The sequence below is a fragment of the Aquarana catesbeiana genome, linkage group LG04 (assembly GCF_042186555.1).
Source record: "Aquarana catesbeiana isolate 2022-GZ linkage group LG04, ASM4218655v1, whole genome shotgun sequence".
NCBI lineage: Eukaryota > Metazoa > Chordata > Amphibia > Anura > Ranidae > Aquarana > Aquarana catesbeiana.
This window is the reverse complement of record NC_133327.1, coordinates 488,234,081-488,259,432: the sequence shown is the minus strand read 5'-3', so window position 1 is coordinate 488,259,432 and position 25,352 is coordinate 488,234,081. Positions and strand designations below refer to the sequence as shown.

The following is a 25,352-nucleotide window of genomic DNA, read 5'->3' as shown; positions in this document are numbered from 1 at the left end:
CCGTTATGCCACATCATCCATGGACCAAGAAGATTCAATGGACTGACATCCTAATTCCTAATATCTCTTCATTTATTATACTAAGAGATGGTTCTCTATAAAAAACCTATATTTATAACTGAATGTAACTGCATTCTGATAGTCACACACTGTGTGGGATCATGTTACATTCCAGTTATATTTCTTATTACTTCTGATTCATATAGCCTTAGAATATATAAGTGAAATAAGGAAATTCTTGTTCAGTTATATATTATCAGGTAATAACAATAGATTTATTACTTTTTAGGACAAATATGTTCAATAATCCAGAAGTAATGGAAGCTTTTTCTTTCTTTTCTTAAAACAAATATATTATTACCTAACTAGTTCCTAGAATTATGTTTTTGTTTATTCTAATCTGAAGCAATACAACCTCAATTTTATGAGTTAACATATCTAAACAGTTACATATGAATAAAATATGTAATTGTTTACTCTAAAAGGGTTAAAATCCCAAAATAATTCAAACTATTTTCATCAATACCAAAGTTATTAACAGTACCTTTCTAACTGAATTATTTAGCCTAGGGCAAGACTAACCATATACAACCACCCTGTAATAAATAATTTCAACAAAAACTATATTCTGCACTCCAATTAATGAAACATCATTTTGATGTCTTTTGACATAGCACTTCTCTCCTGTAAGCGGAAAATCCGTGTACCCCCATTAGCCCTCCTCATTCTCCCAACCATATTATGTGGGAGTGTGACGAAGGCACTTATTCCCCTGAGAGAGATATTTATTCTCTTTCACGGGTAAATTGTGATTACTTGCAAAAAATAATTTATACAATGTATCATCTAATCTCATATGTTTTTTTGTTTACTCTTTACTCCAGAATTCACTGGTTTCTTTTCTATCTATTCATCTCTTCAGTCCACACAGGTTGATCTGCGCAGTCAGCTCTGCATAACAAAAAGTAAGTCAAAACTATTTGATCTATTGCCATGGCACCACTGAATATACTTTCCCTGAATGTTCAGGGAATAAATGTCCCTCAAAAAAGGACCAAAGCCTTCCGTACTTTCCATAACAAGAAGGCTCACATAGTATGCCTCCAAGAAACACACTTCACCAAAGATTCTACTCCAAAATATATTTCTCCTTTTTATCAACAAATTTACACGGCTTCTGCCTGTACCAAGCAAAGGGGAACCCTAATTGCATTTCACCGATCCACACCATTCACCTTATCATCAGAAATTAAAGACCCAGAAGGTAGATACCTGATACTCATGGGTTATATAATGGATACAGCAATCACTGTGATTTCCTACTACGCTCCTAACAAACAACCTACACCATTCCTCTCACATATATTACAAGTGATTAATACACACAAAATAGGAACAGTGATAATGTGTGGGGATTCGAACCAGGTCCTCCTCCCATTTCTAGATAAATCACCTTTTACACCATCCAAAATAACCTCTAGATTACCTTTTTCTCAACTTCTTTCCAAATACAATCTGGTAGATTCATGGAGAGAAAGTAACCCAATGAAAAAGAAATTCACTTATTTCTCGCACCCTCATCAAACCTTCACCAGAATAGATCATATTTTTCTAACAATAGGAATGATACCAGAAATTATTGCATCAGATATAATTCCGATTCCGTGGTCTGACCATAATGCAGTATACACTACTATAGCCTCAGCCATACCAAAAGCGCATGACCCAACGTGGTACTTACCGGACATAATGCTCAAACACCCACTACATCAGATGGCCATTGAACAAGCTTTAAAGGAATACATATCAATTAATAATACAACAGACATCTCCCCAATAACACTGTGGGAAGCTCATAAGCCTGTCTTGCGTGGTACAATACAAAGACAAATGGCACTATTTAAACGGGAACGCAAAAATCTAGCAAAAAAACTAGAACTCAATTTTAATGCAGCCTACATATCATTTCAAGATAATCCATCTCAGAGTACAAAATCTCATCTGGAAAAATCTAGATTGGAATACGATCTATTTCTCACTGAGTCAGTTGATAAATCCCTCAAACGCTCCAAACACAATTTCTACATGAATACAAACAAACCAGGTACATATTTGGCTCGGGCATTAAATTCAACTAACAAATCTTTCAAACCAATACGTTTGAAATTATCAAAAAATGTTTACACTTGTAATCCAGTTAAAATAGTCCATAAATTTCACTCACATCTCGCAACTTTATACAAGACAAACAATGAATTTAATCCTACAGAGGCTGAATCCTTCTTCTCAAAAATAACCTTACCTGAGTTATCTCAGAATCAAAAAAGCAGTTTGGATGAGCCTATAACTATAGATGGAGTTGCTAACGCCATAAAAGACCTAAAACTTAACAAAAGACCAGGCCCAGACGGCTACTCGGCTTTATACTATAAAACATTCTCAGAAATACTCTCTCCCATTCTCACTGAAACTTTTAACAAACTTCTAGATGGACATTCTTTTCGGCAAGAAACACTAATGGCAATTGTTTGTATGATCCCAAAACCCCTTTCTGATGATACTTCCTGTGTGAATTATCGGCCTATCTCTCTGTTAAACCTCGATATTAAATTATTAGCAAAAATAATAGCAAAACGCCTCAATAGCATTATAGGAAAATTAATACATAGAGATTAAGTAGGCTTCATGCCAAATAGACAGGCAGGCGATAATATACGCAGGGCAGTGTTATTGGCACATATTGCTAAAAAACGGAAAATCCCTTTATGTTTTCTATCTCTCGATATTAAGAGGGCATTTGACACAGTATCCTGGCAATATATGCAATATTCATTACAAAAATGGGGTTTTGGACCCCACTTTTTAACATGGATCAAAGCATTATATAATAAACCCAAAGCCTATATAAAATATGCTGGATACAAATCTGAAGCCTTTAATATCGAAAGAGGTACCCGACAGGGTTGCCCATTATCTCCCTTATTATTTGCCCTTATACTCGAACCCATGGCCCAATACATCAGAACAAACCAAACTATAACTGGCATTGAAGTAGGAGGTATTACACACAAATTATGTATATTTGCAGACGATATATTACTTTTTCTATCATCACCACAGGTCTCTGGTCCTAACTTAATACCAGCTCTTGATGGATTTGCAGCCCTATCCGGCCTTATGATTAATCCTAAGAAATGCCTAGTGCTTAATATTTCACTCACAAACATGGAATTGATCCCGGCTAGGGCTGCACTCCCATTCACATGGGCAGAAAAATCAATCCCATATCTTGGAATTCATTTAACAGCATCTCATTCTGACTTATTCTCAACCAATTATCCTCCTGTATTAAGACAGATCACAAATCTAATAAAACAATGGTCGCAACTTCCTTTATCCTGGATAGGGAAGATTAATGCAATCAAAATGACTATTCTACCCAAATTGCTTTATCTATTCAGAGTCCTCCCTATTCCAATTCCTTCCTATTTTTTGAGAATAGTACAAAAAAGAGCAACTTCGTTTATATGGGGCTCTTCTAAACCACGTATACCTATACACACACTACATCTTCCCAAAAATAAAGGAGGCCTGGGATACCCTAATTTTAGTAACTACTACAGAGCAGCACATTTGGCCAGTCTGTCCAAATACCATGCAAAACAGGAAATCCCATTATGGGTATTTATAGAGGCTTCAGAAAATGACCCTCTATTAATATCAAATTTATTATGGCTTGATCCTAAAGACCGCTTTAAAATTCATAATCCCATAACTAAACACTTCTTATCTCTCTGGGATAAACTAAAAACCAAATATCAGTTACAATCTCCACACAATCCTCTCCTTTCTTTTATCAGAAATCCGGCCTTTTATCCGGCATGGATCTACCCAAATTCTTTTAAAGCTTGGACAACATCAGGCATTCAGACACTAAATGACTTCATAGCATCTAAATCATTCCTTTCATTCCCATCGCTTAGAGAAAAATATGATCTACCAAACTCTGAGATATTTAGATATCTCCAAATCAAAAATTTCTATACACCATTCCTAAAGGGGATACACCATTATCCCAATTATCTATTTTTGAATCAATCTGTACAAAAGATCCATTTGCTAAAGGTACAATTTCATCACTTTATAATCAATTATATGGAGTAGCAAATCTTAATAGACCCTCTTACGTTCAGAGGTGGGAGGAGGACCTGGGACGAACTTTAGAAGACACGGACTGGTCTAACATATGGCTCACATCTAAGTCATCTTCACCCAACATCTTAGCACTGGAGACAAATTATAAAGTCCTAACTCGCTGGTACCTTGTACCCGCTAGAGTGGCAAAATATTCACCTAATACCTCAACTCTTTGTTTTCGAGGATGCCCAGAAATAGGCACATATTTACACATATGGTGGACGTGCCCAGTAATCCAAACCTTCTGGAAGGAAGTCTTCATGATTGCATCTAAAATATTTAAAAAAATAATACAACCAGATCCATATTTAACTTTACTTAATCTAAAACCGGAATGGTTAACACTCTCTCAATTCAAACTTATGATCCAACTAATAACGGCTGCAAAACAAACAGTGGCCAAGGCATGGAAATCTCCTACATTGGTACTAGCAGAAACAATTCACAGAATGAATAATACAATGTCCCATGCTAAGATGGTAGCCATCGATCAAAATCAAATTCCAAAATTTGAAAAACTTTGGCATCCTTGGATAAAACAACAGTTCCTGTCAAACTTCAATGACTCTGTCCTGTTGCCATGGTAACAGATTAAATGACTTACAGAGACACCCATTCTAAGGCTTCAAAGAGAACTAAAAAGAATAATAAACTGACGAGCGGGACAACCTTGTGGACCATACCTCTACCTTTCAACCCTTTTTCTTCTTTCTCTTTCCTTTTCTCCACCTTACGATTAAAGCTCATTATCAGAATTTATTTGAACTATATACACTCTACTTGTAAACAATATGTATAGTAGGTATAAATCATTTAAATACCTACAAAAGTAACTAAGGAAATGATATATATCTTTAATTTAGGTTTACGTGAACCCAATGTTTAATATTTGAAATTTCATGATATTTACCTATATAAACCCTACTGTAAAACAATGAGCTTACTTTATAGATCCTTGTAAACTTACTTTATGTATCTTTATAACATTGTATACTCAATAAACTTCTTTTGACAAGGAAAATTTTGTGAATGTATGTACTGAAGACCAAGTTGTGGCCTTACAAATCTGAGCCATGGAGGCCTGGTGACACACTGCCCAAAGAGCATTAACAGCCCTGGTAGAGTGCTCCTTAACTTGAAAAAGGGGGTAATCTTACCCCTTAAATTATAAGTTTGAATTATAACTTGCCGAATCCACTTAGCGACAGTGGATTTTGACGCTGCCTGTCCTTTCTTAGGACTCTCTGGCAGAATAAATAAGACATCAGTCTTACGAATCTGAGCAGTTGTCTTTAAATAGATTTTCACTGCTCTCACCACATCAAGACAATGTAGTGACTTCTCTTCCCTGGAACATGGTTTTTGAAAAAAAAATGGCAGGACAATATCTTGGTTCAGGTGAAAACCTGAGATCACTTTTGGCAAAAAGTCTGGACGAGGGCGTAACACCATTCTGTCCTCATGAATAATCAAGTATGGCTCTTTACAAGAAAGAGCAGCCAATTCTGAATCCCTCCTTGCTGAGGATATACTGTAGCAACCAAAAATATTAACTTCCTTGTCAGAAGGACTAAGGGAATATGTTGTATTGGTTCAAATGGCTGTTTTTATAACACAGACAAAACTAAGTTCAAGTCCCAAGGGTTCAAAGGAGGTTTGACTGGCGATTAAGCCGCATCACCCCTTGCATAAAACCCCAGACTAAGGAATGTGTAGCAAGTGGTCTTTGAAATAAGACCGATAAAGCTGAGACTTGGCCTTTAATAGTACTCAAGGTCAATTTCATCTATACCCCTAATTGTAGAAAGGCAAGAATTCTGCCTATGATACATCTCAGAGGGTCCCAACCCTTGGATTCACACCAGGAAAAATAAGCCCTCCAGACTTTATAATATATAGTTCTGGAAGCTGGCTTCCTTGCATTAATCATAGAGATAGATAACTGACCCGGAAAGCCCACGTTTTTTCAGAATGTGGGTTTCAATAGCCAAGCCGTTAAATTTAGAGACCACGAGGTAGGATGGAATATCGGTCCCTGTGAGAGCAGATCTGGCCATAGTGGGAGGGACCATGGACCCTCCACTGCCATCTTTACGATTTCCACAGCCCTCTGGGCCATGCTGGTGAATCAGTATGGTGAATCCCTGGTGAATCAGGAATCAGTGAAAAGTGGGGTCACCAACGCATCTGTTCCGCATGCGAGTGGATCCCTTGTTCTGGCCACAAAGTTGACCAACTTCATGCTGAACCTGGACGCTAGAAGATCTACGTCTGGAGTCCCCCATCTTTGGCAAATAGCCCAAAATATGTCGGGGTGAAGAGACCATTCCCCCTGGAATAACTGCTGGCGACTCAAGTAGTCCGCCTGCCAATTCTCTACTCCCGGAATGAAGACTGTCAATAGGCACGGAATATTCCTCTCTGCCCAAGTTAGAATATGGTTCATCTCTCTCTGCGCTGAGAGACTCTTGGTGCCCCCTTGGTGGTTTATATAGGACACAGCTGTGGCATTGTCGGATTGGATCCTGACAGGACAGTCCTGTAACCTGGAAGTCCAGGCCTTTACAGCCAGACGCACTGCCTGAATCTCTAGGATATTAATGGGCAAGGTCCTTTCGGCTCTTAACCACTGTCCCTGGACAGTTGTCTTTTCTAGTACTGCTCCCCAACCTGAAAGGCTGGCATCTGTCGTTTCCCCTTTCCAGATAACTGGTCTGAAGGATTTTCCTTTCAGCAGATTCTGGGTTAGTAACCACCAACTGAGGCTTTGGGACACCTTTGGTGATAGCCGCATTGGCAAGTCTAAAGCTTGAATCGTTTTGTTCCAAGTAGACAGGATACTGTTTTGCAACAGTCTTGAATGGAACTTGGCATAGGGAACCGCTTCAAATGAAGCCACCATGGTTCCTAGCAACCTCATGCAAAAGCGAATGGAGGGATCCACACCAGCTCTCTTATGGAGTTGATCTTTGCCTGAGGCAAGAACACCTTTTCCTGGGCTGTGTTTATGATCAGACCCAAGTACTCCAGCCTTTTTAGCAATATTAAGGAAGATTTATCTAGGTTGAGAATCCAACCCAAACTTTCCAACTGGTTGTAATGCGTACGTTTTTCTCCAAATGAGCCACCGACTGGTCTATTAGCAATAGATCGTCTAGGTACGCCAAGACTGTTATGCCCTGTGCCCTTAACCTGGCTAGAGGTGGGGCCAGGACTTTTGTAAACACCCAGGGTGCTGTAGTTAGCCCAAAGGGCAGGGCTACAAACTGGAAATGCTGCTGTTCTAACTCAAACCGCAGAAACCTTTGGTGAGCGGGAAATATAGGAACATGCAGATATGCATCCCTGATGTCAATAGATGCCAGAAGTTCTCTTCCTAGAAGGATAGAAACTACTGACCAGATCGTCTCCATGCGAAAGGAGCGGATCTTCAGGAACTGATTTAGATTTTTTAGATCTAGAATGGGTCTGACATCTCCATATGGTTTTGGTACAATAAAAAGATTTGAAAAAAACTCCAAACCTTGCTCTTTTGTGGGGATCTGTATGATCACCCCTTGAGATATTAATCGGTCTAGTGCCTGAAAAAGAGATGGTCTTTTCTCTGGATCTTTGGGGACGCTTGACCTCAGGAAACGAGACGGTGGAAAGTCCCAAAATTCCAGCTTGTACCCCAGCGTTACTGTGGAGATGACCCATCTGTCCTGAATTTCCTCTTGCCAGACTTCTAAAAACTTCAGAAGTCTTCCCACCACCTTGGTGAGGGGGGTTGCCTCTTCATGATGAGGCTTTAGGATTCTGCTTTGCAGGTTTCCAGCCCCAGGACTTCTTTTGAGCCTTGGTCTGACCCTGAGGTCTTCCTCCAGAGCCTGACAGCGGAGGCCGTTGCCACTGCCTAGAAGCTCCTGGCGCAGGAGAAAGAGCCTGTTTAAATGAAGGGCGTTTATACTTTCTTTTGACTGGCAAAAGAGTACATTTCCTACTAGAAATTGTTTGGAAATATTTGTCCAAATCTTCCCCAAATAGCTGCTCCCCGTGAAAAGGGAACCCAGTTAGGAGGTTTTTACATCGTACTTAGGCTGACAAATTTTTTTAAGCACAGGATTCTACGCATATGTAATAGCATAAGCTAAAGGCGGGATGCCTGGTGAATAGAATCTTTAATGGCATCTATGGCAAAGCATAATGCTTTGGTAGCTCAGTCAATTCCCAGGCTTGCTGTTCAGGAACCTCTTTAAGGGCCTGTCCAAATTAGTCCTTTAGGGATTGACAGACGCCTATTGCATCGACTGCAGGCTGAGTAACGGCACCTGCCAAGGAAAAAGCAGATTTTAACAGGAATTCCAACTTTTACTGTTGGATCCTTAAGCATTTGTGCATTGTCTACTGGACAATTTAGGCTTTTATTCACACTGGAAATCGCAGCATCAACTGCTGGTACTTTCCATTTTTTTGGTGAATTTCTCCTCCATGGGATAGAGAACTGAAAATCTCTTTGGAGGGAGAAAATGCTTATCCGGGTGATCCCATTCAGCAAAAATAAGCTGTTCTAGTAATGCATGGACAGCTAATGTATGCAAAGGCTGTAAAGGTTTTACGGAACCTAAGAAAGAAACCGAGCTTTCAGCAGACTCTGTTAGGGGTAGCATGAAAGTAGAACGAACCATCTCCGTAAGAGATTGTATCAGCAATTTCTCAGATTGTGAAGCTGAAAAAGGTTCATCCACTGTTGTTTCCTCCGCAGAGGAATCATCGGTTTGTCTTTCCTCCTGATCGCCTGAGGATAACACTTCATCCTGTGCCCACTGTTCCCCTTGCAAAGGGTCTAAAGTGGGGGAGTGGGATCTAGCACGCTTCCTATCCATTTGAATGGAGGATGCGATTAAAGCAGCTAATCTTCCTTCCAGGCCTTGCAGAGTGGAGGAAAAGACATCTTCAGTCACGTATACAGGGGCTGAGATGTGGGAAGCAGCTGCACCATCAATTTGTTCCAATGGCTCACCCTGGCTGGCCATAATTGGTATTTCAGGCAAGGATGACAGTATGCGACTGGAGGAGTGAAACCTCTGCAGGTGAAACCTTTAGTTTTTTGGTACGCATAGTCCTAAGCACAAAGCAGAGGTACTATTAAATTGCACTACTTGCTGAAAATAATCATGACAGAATGATGCCGCTATTAAGTTCAGCCTTGTGCTGGGAAAAAAATGTTCTTCCTGTATCAGGAATGCCAGTTGCAACCCTTACATGCCCCACCGCTTCTGTGTCCCTGTGTGCAGCCTGCTTGCTTCTCCTCGCTATCAGTGGAGGAGAGACTGCTCACTGACTGTTAAGGCTGTTTGTTGTGCGTCCTTGTGGACGTTACACGGCGCCATGCTTAGGCCCCACCCCCTTGAAAAAACCCACCCCCCTTCTTTTTTTTGAAAGAAAATACTCCCGCGCTGACGGCCTTCGGGTGCGCAGACCCACCACGATGGAGGGGGGGGGGGGAGAGGCAGAGCCCTGTCTTTATACCAGCAGGCAAAGAAAAAACACCAACAACCTGAACAAGCTTTGGGACCTCCGCACCCCCAGGGGGGTATGATGTTCCCCTAATCCTCCGGCCCCTTCAGGGGGGAGAAAAAAGCATTTGGCAGATCTCTTACCTGAGAGGAATCCCCCTGCACAAGCTGCTAGGGCCACACACAGACTGACGCTGAGCTTTACAGTGAAGACAACAGATTAAGGTATGTGCATAGCCTCCCTCTAGTGGAGAATTAAGGCATGACAAAATTTTTTCCCTTAAAGAAGAAAGCATAGGTGGACTTTTTAGTTCCCAAGTTTCTTCCCTTACCTTATCCCCGCTGCAGGATTTGCTGAATTAACAGACAATCTAACCTTTACCCATCACGACGGGCTGCGTTTAGCAAACCTTCAAGGACCAGGTCCCTATATATCGGGGTTCCACTCCCTTGGACCTGTAAAAAAGCACCCCACCAGGAAAGCTTTAGGTAATGTAGCATGACCAAAGTCCTGGGTCCCAGGGTCCAGCCCTACAAAGAGGCGTTACAGGCAAAACCTTGTGCTTTGGATACGAGGCCCAGGTACCATCCACTTTGGCCTCAGTGGCATTTTGGTTGGATCTGGTCTATGGAGGCTATTTAAATCCAGCATGGATCCCTCCTGGAGCTCCTCAGAGCACATCTTCACTCGTGACCAACACCTTAGACACTGGCAAAAAAACTGATGTGCTCCTGGAAGGAGGAGGGGTTATATAGGGAGTGAACTTTCTGGATTGGGTATACCAGTGTCCATCACCTGAAGGTGGCCTATAACCCATTAAGTAATTACTTAAGGCTCTGTGTCCCATGATGAACGATAAAGAAATATATACATATATTTTTTCAGTGTTTACGGGGGGGGGGGACTTAAAACCACTCTCCCAATTATTCTATCCTATAACAGTAGCAAGAGGAGTTTGGATACAAAATTTTCAGCTAAAATACTTTGTTTATTTTATAGCGAGGTGCAAGCAACTGCACCGTCCACCTTCTTTATTTAAGCAGATGTGCATCTCAAGGGAAATTTCAGCACATACAGATTCTTTCTTATATAACCTGCTTTACGATAACCATCAAAGGGAGAGAGTGTACTATATGAGAGAACGGGAGAGGGATTTGAAAATCACATTATCTGAAGAAGATATCTTAAAATGTTTTATATTACCGCCGTGAATCAAATACTGTATGTCTAGTATTGCCCAAGAAAGAAATTACATGTTGCTAAGTCGATGGTATAGAACCCCTTATAGTTTCAATCAGATATCAGCTTTAAATTCAAAGACATATTGGAGGTGTACAGTGGGGAAAGTAACGTATTTGCATATATGGCGGAAATGCCCATTGCTTAAAATTTTTTAGGAAAAAAAGGGGGGAAGGGTTTGGGACTTTAAATTGAGGCACATATGCGGTGTACCTCCATCCCTAATACAAAAACTGAGAACCAGGGAGTTTTGGGACTTTGATTGAGGCAGTAAACATTGTGAAGATTATGAATAAAGGTACAACTTTATTAATCAAAAGTTCATAATGCATCTAAAAAACAGGAACCACATGCAAGAAGACATTGTAATAAATGTGATTCTTAAAATATTGACACGTACATATATATGCGCGCATTCAATACAGGCATCAAGGGTACAACAGTGTATACCAAACAAGCGCCACATAGTGGTTTGAATAAAGAGGTTATGACATAACATGAGTAATAGTGTGTACATGAATCATATGAACAGCATGGCAAAAACAGAATGAAAACAATATATAAAACCATTAAGACCATGATGAATAAGGTTGATGCTAAAAGGTGGAAAATTGTGCATATATCTGTATCCCTGTTGCCCGACGCGTTTCGTGTATTTTGAACACTCATCAGGGGCAGGTGCTTCTGGGATATCTACAGAATATAAAAGAGTGCAATCAGTGGGTCTGAATTGTAATACAATATATTGGAGGTGGGATAAAAATGGCCCACCCTGCGTACTTACATGGAAATACTGCGATAAGGTGTGGTGAGTGTGGAACCAAAGCCACAACCAGCCCACCATGGGAGCTGAGGTGGCCTAGGGCCGCATGCCAACAGGGCGTACATACAAAGCCCCCCAAGAAAGTTGTTGTAGAGACACAGGACGCAGGTACCGAATTTCTTGGTGGGACCAGGTGGTGAAACACTGAGGGCAGCCAAGAAGAGTCTAGAAAAAAATAATCATAATATCATTATATCATATTGTTTATCCACCGACAAACAAATGGTCCAGGCGGGCAAACAATACTGGGAGTAAGGGTGTAAATAATAACCTGGAGAAGGCGTCCTAGGGTCCTAGAAGAGGTGTGGAGATGAGATGTGACATCCAGAAATGTGGCGTCTGAACTGTGTCAGGGGAGGCTATATATAGCCGCCCAAAGGCACACGTGCAACATCCGCCACCAGCGTCACGCTGGGTTTGGCAGACAGAGGGAAGGCGTCCCGACGCAGACGGCGTACACCGCCCGCGGGGAACGCCCATATTTCCCACTGCCAGACCAGAGATGACTAGACACACGCTGCACGTAGTGACGCCAAAACATGACGTCACACGTGTAGCGGGAGGCGTGGCGCCGATGCACTGTGTGCGCCAAGATCTCCCCACACGTATCCGCCCGCCCAATGGGGCGGAGGGAAAACCAGTGGGGAGAATGCGCGCAGAGCGCATCGCAGCTCCCACGGTAGACAAATAGCGGCCACGGATCACAGCCAGACACACATCAAACACAGATCCAGGTCATGCTGCAAAAACTGCTGGACAGAAACCTGAACACCACATAGTTGTGTTCAGGATTTTGAACCAAGCCCAACTATGTGGTGTTCAGGTTTCTGTCCAGCAGTTTTTGCAGCATGACCTGGATCTGTGTTTGATGTGTGTCTGGCTGTGATCCGTAGCCGCTATTTGTCTACCGTGGGTGCTGCGATGCGCTCTGCGCGCATTCTCCCCACTGGTGTGTCTAGTCATCCCCGGTCTGGCAGCGGGAAATATGGGCGTTCCCCGCGGGCGGTGTACGCCGTCTGCGTCGGGACGCCTTCCCCCTGTCTGCCAAACCCAGCGTGACGCTGGTGGCGGATGTTGCACGTGTGCCTTGGGCGGCTATATATACCTCCTCTGACACAGTTCAGACGCCACATTTCTGGATGTCACATCTCGTCTCCACACCTCTTCTAGGACCCTAGGACGCCTTCTCCAGGTTATTATTTACACCCTTACTCCCAGTATTGTTTGCCCGCTTGGACCATTTGTTTGTCGGTGGATAAACAATATGATATAATCATTATTTTTTTCTAGACTCTTCATGGCTGCCCTCACTGTTTCACCATCTGGTCCCACCAAGAAATTCAGTACCTGTGTCCTGTGTCTCTACAACAACTTTCTTGGGGGGGGCTTTGTATGTACGCCCCGGTTGGCATGGGGCCCTAGGCCACCTCAGCTCCCATAGTGGGCTGGTTGTAGCTTTGGTTCCACACTCACCACACCTTATCGCAGTATTTCCATGTAAGTATGCAGGGTGGGCCGTTTTTATCCCACCTCCAATATACTGCATTACAATTCAGACCCACTGATTGCACTCTTTTATATTCTGTAGATATCCCAGAAGCACCTGCCCCTGATGAGTGTTCAAAATACACGAAACGCGTCGGGCAACAGGGATACAGATATATGCACAATTTTCCACCTTTTAGCATCAACCTTATTCATCATGGCCTTATTCACACTGGCCCTCCACCTGTCCCCTCTCACACTGGCCCCCCACCTGTCCCCTCTCACACTGACCCCCACCTGTCCCCTCTCACACTGTCCCCCCACCTGTCCCCCCTCACACTGTCCCCCCCTGTCCCCTCTCACACTGCCCCCCCACCTGTCCCCTCTCACACTGGCCACCCACCTGTCCCCTCTCACACTGGCCACCCACCTGTCCCCTCTCACACTGGCCCCCCACCTGTCCCCTCTTACCTGGCCCCTCACCTGTCCCCTCTCACACTGGCCCCCACCTGTCCCCTCTCACACTGGCCCTCCACCTGTCCCCTCTCACACTGGCCCTCCACCTGCCACATAGCCCCTCTTTTATCACACTGCCCACGTCATACTATTTCCCCATCATACTGCCCCCACCTGTCTCACTGTCCCCTGTCACACTGCCCCCTTGGCACAATACATTCCTGTCATACTGCCCCCTCCTGTAACACTGCCCCTCCATCATTCTGCCCCCTCGTCACACTGCCCCCTTCTGTCATATTTACCCCCCTCCTGTCACACTACCCCCTCTTGTTAAACAGTCCCCCTCCTTTCACAGTGCTCCCTAATTACACTGCCCCCCTCTTGTAATACTTCCCAGGTATCTTTTTCCTGTCACACTGCCCCCCTCTTGTCACAATATCCCCGTCACACTGCCCACTCCTGTCACACTGCCCCTTCTTTCACAGTGCCCCCACTTATCACACTCCCCCCTCTGGTCACACTTTCCAGATACACTTCTTTGGTCACACTACCCCCTCCTGTCAAAATACCCCATCATACTGCCCCTCATCCTTTCACAATACCCCCCCATCATACTGCGGGTCAGGGGCCCTTCATGGTTTCTTGCACTGGGGCCCTGAAAGTTATAGTTACGCCTCTCAGTATGACGAAAAATATATAGAGTCTACAAGCTATGGTACAAATCATTGAAAATGAATCACACCTGATCACACCTGATGTACTGACGGCCTATCTCATTTTTTGAGACACTGACAAGCCAGGACAGTATAAATACACCCCAAATGACCTCTTTTTGTAAAGTAGAAATTCCAAGGTATTTTTTAAGAGGCATGGTGTGTTTTTTAACACTGTAATTTTTTCCCACAATTCTTTTCAAAAGTAAGATTTTTTTTCCCCCCACAAAATTGTCCTATTAACAGGTTATTTCTCTCAAATGGCATATGCATACATGCAACTACACCCCAAAACATATTCTGCTACTCCTCCTGAGTATGGCGATACCACGTGTGAGACTTTTACACAGCTTAGCCACATAGAGAGGCCCAACATGCAGAGAGCATCGTCAGCCGTTCATTTCCTGACAACCTATCACACTTTTGAAGGCCCTAGAGCACCAGGACAATGGAATAGCCCACAAAATGACCTAATTTTGGCAAGCAAACACCCCATTGTATATTCTATAAGGCGTTATGAGACTTTTGAACATGTCATTTTTTTCCCCACAAGTTTTTGGAAAATGCGGAAAGAAAATGAAAACGCATTTTCTACTCATTTTTTTACTGCACTTATGGGCACTGATGAGGATCCACTGATGAGCACTCACTGATGGGCACAGATGTGGCACTGTAGAGCACAGATGGGGCACAGATGTGCACTCATGGGGCACTGTAGAGCACTGCTGGGTACTGATGTGGCACAGATGTGCACTGCTGGGGCACAGTAGAGCACTGATGGGGCACAGATGTGGCACTGATGTGGGACTTGGGGAAAAAAACAAAAACAAGCTGCCTTACACTGCAGCTTCTAACTCCTCTCCTCACACAATCAGTGTGAGGGGAGGAGAGAACCGGACATGACGCTGGTTTGTTCACAGTGAACGCTGCATCATTGGACAGAGCGATCACATTGTAAAGGGCCGCTGGGATTGGTCCTTTACCCCGATCTGTGACACACTGGGTCCCGAGGACCTGGCGGTCACGGACACTGCCTTAAGTGCGCCCCAGGGTGTGCGTGAGAATTCATTAATGGGAGGATGTCACTGTACGCCCTCCCCTGAAGTGGTTAAACTAATTTTTCACCTCTGGCACTTTACCTCTTACCTTTGTACCAATTCAGGTCATTTACTGGACTTGAATTGTTTACGGTTTCAATAAAAACTGGAAAATTCGAGGGGGGGGGATCCTGGGTCTGGTGTTAGACTAGTAGTTTATATATATAGTGGAAAAAATGTGAACTGCGCTAAAAAACAAATATAAATGTAAAATATATAGAAATAATGTATAAAAAGATCCCTGATGGACCCATAAGTGTGTCAAAAACAAACACTGTAAAAAACCAAGGTGATTGTGTGATGAAAAAACATACACCGATAATAGTCCCAACAGTGATATAAAGTCCAAACAAAAATTCCACCTTGGTTTGTTACAGTGTTTGTTTTTGACACACTTATGGGTCCATCAGGGATCTTTTTATACATTATTTCTATATATTTTACATTTATATTTGTTTTTTTAGCGCAGTTCACGTTTTTTCCACCATTTACTGTATTTGTGCATATCTCACATTTTTTAGCTGCAGCCTTCCTTCTTTACATTGTTTGTGTTTTTGTTTTTTAGGTAGTGCGGTAATTCTTCTTTTTTGGTTTACACGTAGTTTATATATATATATCAATTTTTAACATTAACGTGGGTGGCTTATCATTCTGAGTTATTTTCTCACTACTCTTTTTATTTAGTCCATTTTTATTTATATTTTCATATCAAATTAAATTGAAAACAAATCAGTTCTTATTCCATGTGTCCATATATAAAACCCACTGGCTCCATTTGACCCTAAACTCCTCATATCTATCCTGTTGTTGGGCAGTCATTTCCTCCATCCTTCTCAAATAACACATCTCCACTATCCATTCTCTCACCTTTGGAGGTTTTATAGACTGCCAGTGCCTAGGAATTAAGATTCTAGCTGCACAAAGAACCACCTAATATTCATTACCTACTGGGACATCAATAGCCTTGAAGTGAGCGAGACACCCTGCCAAGCAATAGCCATCAGAACTTATACGGCAGCCCACAGTACACTGCGGTCGAAAGCCGAATCCTCAGCTGCTCGAACATCCACTTGATAAAATTTTGTGAACGTATGTACTGAAGGCCAGGTAGCAGCCTTACAAATCTGAGCCACAGATACCTGATGGCAAAAAGCCCAAGCGGTTCCTACACCCCTGGTAGAATAAGCTCTCACTCTAAAGTGAGGAGCTTTATGTTTCAGACCGTAGGCCTGAATGATTAATTGACGGACCCAATTGGCAATGGAAGCCTTGGAAGCTACCTGCCACTTCTTGGGTCCTTTTGGTAAAACAAAAAAGGAGCCTGGTCCTCGGACCTCCGCAGATCTAGACAAATAAACCTTGACTGCCCGGACAATGTCCAAAGAATGCAGTCGTCTCTCTTCCGAGAAAAAAGAAGGCAAAATAATGTCCTGATTTAGGCCTGATTCACACCTATGCATTTTTAGTGCTTATTGCATTTTGCAGATTTGCGTTACAGTCCATTTAACATGGTTTCCTAAGGAATACGTTCTGTAGTGCAAATCTGCAAAATGCAAAAAGCAGTAAAAATGCATAGGTGTGAATCCAGCCTTAAATGAAAGGCCGACACCACCTTTGGCAAAAAGGATGGAACAGGTCGTAAGACGACCCTGCCATGGAGAAGGATCAAGTACGGTTCCCTGCGTGAAAGGGCCGCCAACTCCGACACCCTTCTAGCCGAGGTGATAGCCATCAGGAAGGCTAGCTTGCGTGACAGCAAGACTAATAGAATTTCCTTGATAGGTTCAAATGGTTGTTACTATAACACACCAAGTTCAAGTCCCAAGGACACATAGGTGATCTAATGGTGGGAAGCGAGTTGCCCCCTGTATAAAGGCTAAGACCAGTGAATGGAAGGCGAAAGGCCCTTGGAAGAATACTGATAAGGCCGAAACTTGACCTCTGATTGTACTCAAAGCCAATTTGATTTCCACAGCTGACTGTAGAAAAGAGAGAATTCTCCCAATCAGGTATTTTCAAGGATGCCATTTTCTGGCTTCACACCAAGCAATATAAGTCTTCCAGACCTTATGATAAATTTTCCTAGTGACAGCTTTTCTAGCATTAACTAGGGTAGACACTACTGATCCCGAGATGCCACAGTCCTTTAACACCCTGGCTTCAATAGCTATACCGTCAAATTTAGAGACTGTAAATTGGGGTGGAATATAGGCCCTTGAGACAGTAGATTGCAGCGACTTGCCCGTCTGTTGTCAGTCTCACAATCTTCGGAAACCAGGGCCTTCTGGACCACCAGAATGACTGGAACCCCCTCTTTCTGAACCCTGCGCAACAAATGTGGTAGGAGAGGGATCGGAGGGAAAGCATAAACCAGGGAATACTGTCTCCATGGAACTATCAGAGCATCTGTTCCGATTGCCAGAGGATCCCTTGTTCGGGACACAAATTGCTGTAGCTTGTTGTTGAACCTGGATGCCAATAGGTCGACCTCTGGCCATCCCCAACGCTGGCAAATTTCCTGGAACACCCCTGGGTGTAGGGACCATTCCCCCGGGCAGATCTGCTGGCGGCTGAGACAATCTACCTTCCAGTTCTCTACTCCCGGGATATGAAATGCCGATATAATCGGCACATGTCCCTCTGCCCAGGCTAGTATGTGGTTCACCTCCTTCAGAGCTGAACGACTCCTGGTACCACCTTGGCGGTTTATATAGGCCACTGCTGTGGCATTGTTGGACTGAACCCTGACAGGGCAGTCCTGAAGCCCCACCGTCCAGGACCGTAGGGCCAGATGTACTGCCCATAATTCCAGGATGTTGATGGGCAGGATCTGTTCTGTCCCTGATCATTTCCCCTGAGATGTGAGCCCTTCTAGGGTCGTTCCGCAGCCTGGGAGACTGGCATCAAGTTACCGGGAGAAAGGATTTTGCCTTTCGAAGGTTCTGACTGCAACCACCAGTTTAGGCTTAAGCGTGCCCAAGGAGATAAGCACATTGGATAGTCCAGAGCTTTTCCTCTTCTGATCCAGGCCAACAAGATGTCTTGTTGTAATGGCCTGGAATGGAACTGGGCATAGGGCACTGCCTCGAAGGAGGATACCATCCTCTCTAGAAGACTCATACAGAGCCAAATGGAGGGTTGTCTGGTGGCCCTTATTTGACGCACCTGAACCTTCAGGGCACGGATCCTTACAGGTGGCAAGAATACTCTTGCTTGAACCGTATCTAGGATCAGACCTAAATACTTTAGACTTTGAGTTGGTTTCAAGAGTGACTTTTCTGTATTTATGATCCAGCCTAAGCTTTACAAATACCACACTGTGCATATTATGCTCTGTTCTAGAGCTTGTAATGAGTGATCTCTGAGTAGGAGGTCGTCCAGATACCCGAGCACTAGGATCCCTTGGGCCCTTAAAAGGGCCAGTACTGGCGCTGGGACCTTTGTGAACACCTGGGGAGCTGTAGCCAGCCTGCAGGGTAGAGCCACAAACTGAAAATGACGTTCCTCTACTGCAAAACATAGGACACTCTGATGAGGCTGAAAGATAGGTATGTGTAAATACGCATCTTTTATATCGATGGAGGCTAGAAAGTCTCCCCTCTGGAGTGAGGCTACTACTGAGCGGACACACTCCACCTGAAAGGACTGAATCAGTAGATACTCGTTCAGGGATCTTATGTCCAAAATGGGCCTTGTGTCCCAGTTTGGTTTTTGAACCGTAAACAGGTTTGAGAAAAACTCTGTGCCCCTTTCGGATACCGGGACCTCTACAATTACACCTTGATGCACTAGATGATGTAGTGCCTGAATCAGTAAGCTTCATTTTGGAGGATCCGAGGGAATGCTGGATCCTAAAAACCTCTAAGGGGGAACCCCCCGCAACTCCAGCTGGTAACCGCAAGATATAATTGAGGTGACCCACTCGTCCTGAATTAGTGTTCTCCAAATGTCCGCAAAGTGCAGCAGCCTTCCCCCCCACTTGATGAAGTGGGGGCGTGCCCTCAAAAGGAGGGCTTGGTGCTGGTTTTAGAAGAATCTTGGAGCCAGGGCTTCTTCTGGCCCTGGCCCTGCGGCTTGCCCCTGGCCCTAGTGTCCTGTTGGCGGCGGAACTGCCTTGAGGCTGAGACATTGGAGAAAGCAGTCCCTGAGGGACGTCTTGTGCTTTTCTTCACAGGAAGTAGAGAACTCTTCCCTCCGGAAATCTTTTGGATATATTTGCCCAAATGATCACCAAATAAACGTTCCCCATGAAAAGGGAAACCTGCCAATAACTTTTTACAAGGAAGCTCGGCTGACCAGTTCTTAAGCCACAAGAGTCTGCGCATATGCACAGACGAGAGAGAGCCAAACGAGAAACCTGCTGTATTGAATCCTTTAAGGGGTGTCATTAGCAAAACACAGCACTCGAGAAATATCTGTCTTACTTACTTGCAGATCATCCTCCTGGTTAGGCCTATCAGGTCGTTTGACCTGATTGTTACGGACTGGCATATACCAATTGCTGCAACAGCTGGCTGAATAGCTGAACTGGCCAAAGAAAAGGAAGTCTTTAATACTGACTCTACGTTCTTGTTTAAGGAAGAGACTATTGCTGGCATGCTCCATTTTTTAACAAACATCCATGGGATATAAAAGGGCAAACCTCTTAGGAGGAACAAAAATCCTGTCAGGATGTTCCCAATCAGCATACACCGCCTGTTCAAACAGGGGGAGTAGGGTGAAAGCCTGTGCGGCCTGAATAGGCCTCAGTGATCCCAAAGAGGACCAGGGGGGCTCAGTCACCTCTGCAAGAGGCAACTTAAATGCAGAAAGAACCATTTTTGCAGAGTCACAATCAAAAGCCTCTGCGACTGAGAGGCAGACATCAACTGGATATCTTCTTGTCCAGATTGTTCGGAAGCAGACTCATCTGCTGGGCCCTGCACAGAGTCCTGAGCTTTAAGCTCTTCCCCACTCCCAACCCATTCCTGTTCCAGACTAGGAGGCTCTGTTACGCTTCCTGCTACCCTGTGGGATGGAGGCTTTGGAGCCTTTTAGGGGATACAACACTAGGGATACGACTAGGTTCTACAGGAATTACTGATGACATCGGTGTGCCCTTCCCTGTAGTGTTAGTCTTGCTCCTCTTTTTTGAAGACATTTACTAGCCACAAAAAGAGAGTACTTGGGTGTAGTATTAAAACATCTGAGAAGGATGACCCTTTAATAGGGCTCGCCAAGCACCTATGTAACAATCCTGCTAAGCGCCTTTAGCCTGCAAAGCAAAACTTGGTGACTCACGTGACCCGGGTAAGGAAAAATAGGATTTTTATAACAGCTTACCTGTAAAATCCTTTTCTTGGAGTACATCACGGGACACAGTAATTACTGTATGGGTTATATGGCACCTTCAGGTGATGGACACTGGCACACCCTAGACAGGAATTTCAATTCCCCATATAACCCCTCCCTTTACTGGGAGTACCTCACCTTTGTAGCAAAGCAATATACGTGTATTAGAAGAGGGGAGGGACTTCTGTGTACCGTTTTGTACTCCAAGAAAAGAATTTTACAGGTAAGCTGTAAGTTATAAAATCCTATTTTCTTTATCGTACATCACGGGACACAGAGCCACAGTAATTACTGTATGGGATGTCCCAGAGCAATGCCACCTGAGGGGAGGGGACACAAACAAAAGTAGGGTGCAATCAGACCTGAGGACCTATACTGCTGCCTGCAGTACACTGCGCCCAAAGGCCATATCTTCATGCCTTCTTACATCCACCTGATAGAATCTAGTGAATGTATGGACTGAAGTACAAGTTGCGGCCTTGCAGATTTGAGCCATGGAGGCTTGGTGATGCACTGCCCACGAAGCACTAACAGCCATGGTGGAGTGCGCTTTGACTTGAAATGGTGGAACTTTCCTCTTCAAACCATAAGCTTGGATAATTACTTGCCGAATCCATTTTAACAATAGTGGATTTCGACACTGCCTGTCCTTTCCTAGGACCTTCAGGCAACGCAAACAAATCATCTGTTTTGTGAACCTGAGCAGTCGTCTACAAATAGATTTTGACTGCTCTCACTACATCCAAAGAATGTAGTGACTCTTCTTCCTTAGAACAGGGTTCTGGAAAAAATGAAGGTAAAACAATATCCAGGTTTAGGTGAAAACATGAAACCACCTCTGGCAGAAAGCTAGCATGAGGACGCAATACGACTCTATCCTTGTGAATGATTAAATACGGCCCTTTACAAGAAAAATCCGCCAACTCTGATACCCTTCTTGCAGAAGAAATGGCTACCAGAAAATCTAGCTTCCTTGTCAAAAGGACTAAAGGAATATGTCGTATCAGCTCAAAGGCTGTTTCTGTAACACCGATAGAACTAAATTCAAGTCCCAAGGGTTCAGGGGTGCTCTAACCGGTGGATTAAGCCGCGTTACACCCTGTATAAAGCTTCGGACCAAAGAATGCGAAGCAAGCGGACATTGAAACAATACCGATAAGGCCGAGACTTGGCCCTTGATAGTACTCAAGGCCAGTTTCATCTCTAACCCCATCTGCAGAAAGGCAAGGATCCTACCTATGACATACTTTCTAGGATGCCAACCCCTGGATTCACACCAGGAAACATATGCCTTCCAGTTTCTATAATAAATGACTCTGGAAGGTGGCTTCCCTGCATTAATCAAAGCAGATATTACCAGGGCTTTTTTTCAGGGGGAACTTGGTGGAACTCAGTTCCACCACCTCTGGCTCAGACCCTTTGGTGCCTGCTCACCACAATCACTTGTAAACACAAAAGTCTGGTTTTTGGGTTTACAAGTGACAGCTCTGCTCTGCAAAAAATGTAATGCAATTTTGGTATTTAATGCCCCTTTAAGTCCCTCGTACTGTTTTTGTGAAATTTGACTGAACACACCCACTATTTGATGTGATTTGCAGGGTGTGTGTAAGGGAAGGGGTTTTGTGGGGCCGTGGTTAAGTTCCAGCACCTATTGTTTGAGAAAAAAAAGCCCTGGATATTACTGAGCCTGAAAGCCTACGATTATTCAGATTGTGGGTTTCAATAGCCAAACCATTAAATTTAGCATTTGTAAAGTAGGATGGAACACTGGTCCCTGCAATAGCAGGTCTGGACGTGGTGGTAAGGGGCCCCATGGGGCCCCTACCGCCATCTTTACCGTTTCTGCATATCAAGATCTTCTGGGCCACGCTGGGGCCACAAGAACTATTGACTTCTTTGCCCACTTGATCCTGCGAAGAGGTTGAGGTAGCAGCAGAATAGGAGGGAATGCATAAATCAGTGAGAACTGATCCCATGGGGCCACCAACGCATCTGTTTCGCATGCGCGTGGAGCTCTTGTTCTTGACACAAAGTTGTCCACTTTGTTGTTGAACCTGAACGCAAACAGGTCTACGTCCGGGATCCCCCATCTTTGGCATATACCCAGGAAGATGTCGGGGTAAAGGGATCATTCCCCCGGGAACAACTGCTGGTGACTAAGTAGTCCGCCTGCCAGTTCTCTACTCCTGGAATGAAGAATGCCGATATGCACGGCACATGCTTTTCTGCCCAGGTTAGGATCAGGTTTACCTCTCCTTGGCCTGCCTGACTTCTGGTGCCCCCCTGGTGATTGATATAAGCCACTGCCGTGGCATTGTCAGATTGATTCCTGACAGGAGAATTCCGCAACCTGAATGTCCATGCCCTTATGGCTAGGTACGCTGCCCGAATCTCTAAGACGTTGATGGGCAAAGTCCTTTCGGTTCTGAACCATTTCCCTTGGACTGACGTCTCTTCCAGGACTGCTCCCCAAGGCTGGCATCTGTTGTTACCACCTTCCAGGTAACTGGTAAGAACTGGTAAGAAGGATTTCCCCTTCTGCAGATTCTTGGGTATCCTCCACCAACTGAGGCTCTGACGCACTTTTGGCGACAAACGTATTGGAAAATCTAGTGCTTGGAGCTTCTTGTTCCAAGCCGGCAGGATACTGTTTTGCAGCAGTCTCGAATTAAACTGAGCATAGGGAACTGCTTCGAATGAAGCCACCATCTTCCCCAACAACCTCATACAAAGGCAGATAGAAGGACCCTTCTCTGCCTTGACCACCTGAACCAGCTCCTTTATGGCGCTGATTTTTGCCTGGGGTAAGAACACCCTCTTTTGGGCTGTATCTATAATCAGGCCCAAGTACTCAAATCTTCTTACTGGTTTTAAAGAAGATTTCTCTAGGTTGAGGACCCAACCTAGGTATTCTAGGTAGTTGACTGTGGTGACCATGATTTGGTCCAGGCGGGCTACCGACCGGTCTATCAAGAGCAGGTCGTCTAAGTATGCTATTATCATTAGACCTTGAGTCCTTAATCTGGCCAGAAGAAGGGCCAGAAGTTTTGTAAAGACCCGAGGTGCAGTAGCTAGACCGAAAGGCAAGGCTACAAACTGAAAATGAAGTTTTTCTACTTCGAAACGCAGATATTTCTGGTGAGCAGGGAAAATAGGTACATGCAGAAATAATCCTTGATGTCAATTGATGCCAGAAGTTCTCCTCCTTGTAGGACAGAGACTACTGATCGGATTGATTCCATGCGAAAAGAGCAAATTTTCAGGAAACGGTTTAGATCTTTCAGATCTAGAATGGGCCTGACATCTCCATTTGGTTTTGGCACCATGAAAGGGTTTGAACAAAACCCCAACCCCTGCTCTTCCATGGGGACCATCATGATCACTTTTTGTGATAAAAGTCGGTCTAACGCTAGAAAGAGAGACTTCTTTTTCTCTGAATCTTTGGGGACATTTGACCTGAGGAAACAAGGAGACAGGAATTCTCGAAACTCTAGTTCGTAATCTAGAGCCTGTTGTGGAAACCACCCATCTGTCTCGAAATTCTTCCTGCCAGACCCTTGAGGACTGCAGAAGTCTTCCCCCACTCGAACGAGCTGGGGCACCCCTTCATAAAGAGGCTTTAGCGTTTTGTCTTGTGGGTTTCCTCCCTGGGGTTGACCCCAAAGTTTACCTCTTGAACCTGATGGTGGAGGCTGTCACGACTGCCTGGAGGCTGATGCCTCTGGCACTGGAGAAAGAGCCTGTTCAATGAGGGACATTTACTCCTTTCCTTAACTGGCAAAATGGTACTTTTCCCACTTGATATTTTTTGGATATATTTGTCACAGCTTTTCACCACGGAAAGGAAAACCAGCCAAGAGCTTTTTGCATGGCGCTTCGGCTGACCAACTTTTCAACCATAAGATTCTACGCATATGCCTCAACCCAAGCGTAAGGCGAGAGGTTTGAAGAATAGAATCTCTGATTGTGTCAATTGCAAAACACAAAGCTGCTGGCAGCTCAGCTAACTCCTGGGCCTGCTGTTCAGGGAAAACCTTGAGCACCTGTTTCAAATGGTCTCTTAAAGATTGACATACCCCAATTGCCGCCACTGCAGGTTGAGCCACTGAACCTGCCAAGGAAAAAATATCTTTTAACAGGAATTCCAATCTCTTATCAGTTGGATCTGTAAGCATTTGCACATTGTCAACCGGACAAGTCAAACTTTTATTCACAGAGGATATAGCAGCATCAATTGCTGGTATACTCCACATCTTAGTGAATTTTTCCTACATAGGATAAAGTGTTGAAAACTTTTTAGGAGGGAAAAAATGCTTATCTGGGTGACCCCACTCAGAATAAATAAGCTTTTCCAGCAATGAATGTACTGGAAAGGCACTCAAGGCTTGAGGAGGCTTTCGTGAACCCAAACAAGAATTGGGCTCTTCATCCGACTCAGTTTGGGGTAGCTTAAATGTGGAGCGGACCATTTCAGTGAGAGAATGCAACAGCAACTTCTCAGCATGTGAATCT

General features: G+C 44.1%; 1 protein-coding gene across 1 annotated transcript in view; it reads right to left on the bottom strand.

Moving 5' to 3' along the window:
• MAP4K3 (mitogen-activated protein kinase kinase kinase kinase 3) overlaps positions 1–25,352 on the bottom strand; it is a 1,235,976-nt gene that overhangs the window by 140,911 nt on the left and 1,069,713 nt on the right. The gene's annotated exons all lie outside the window — the stretch shown is intronic.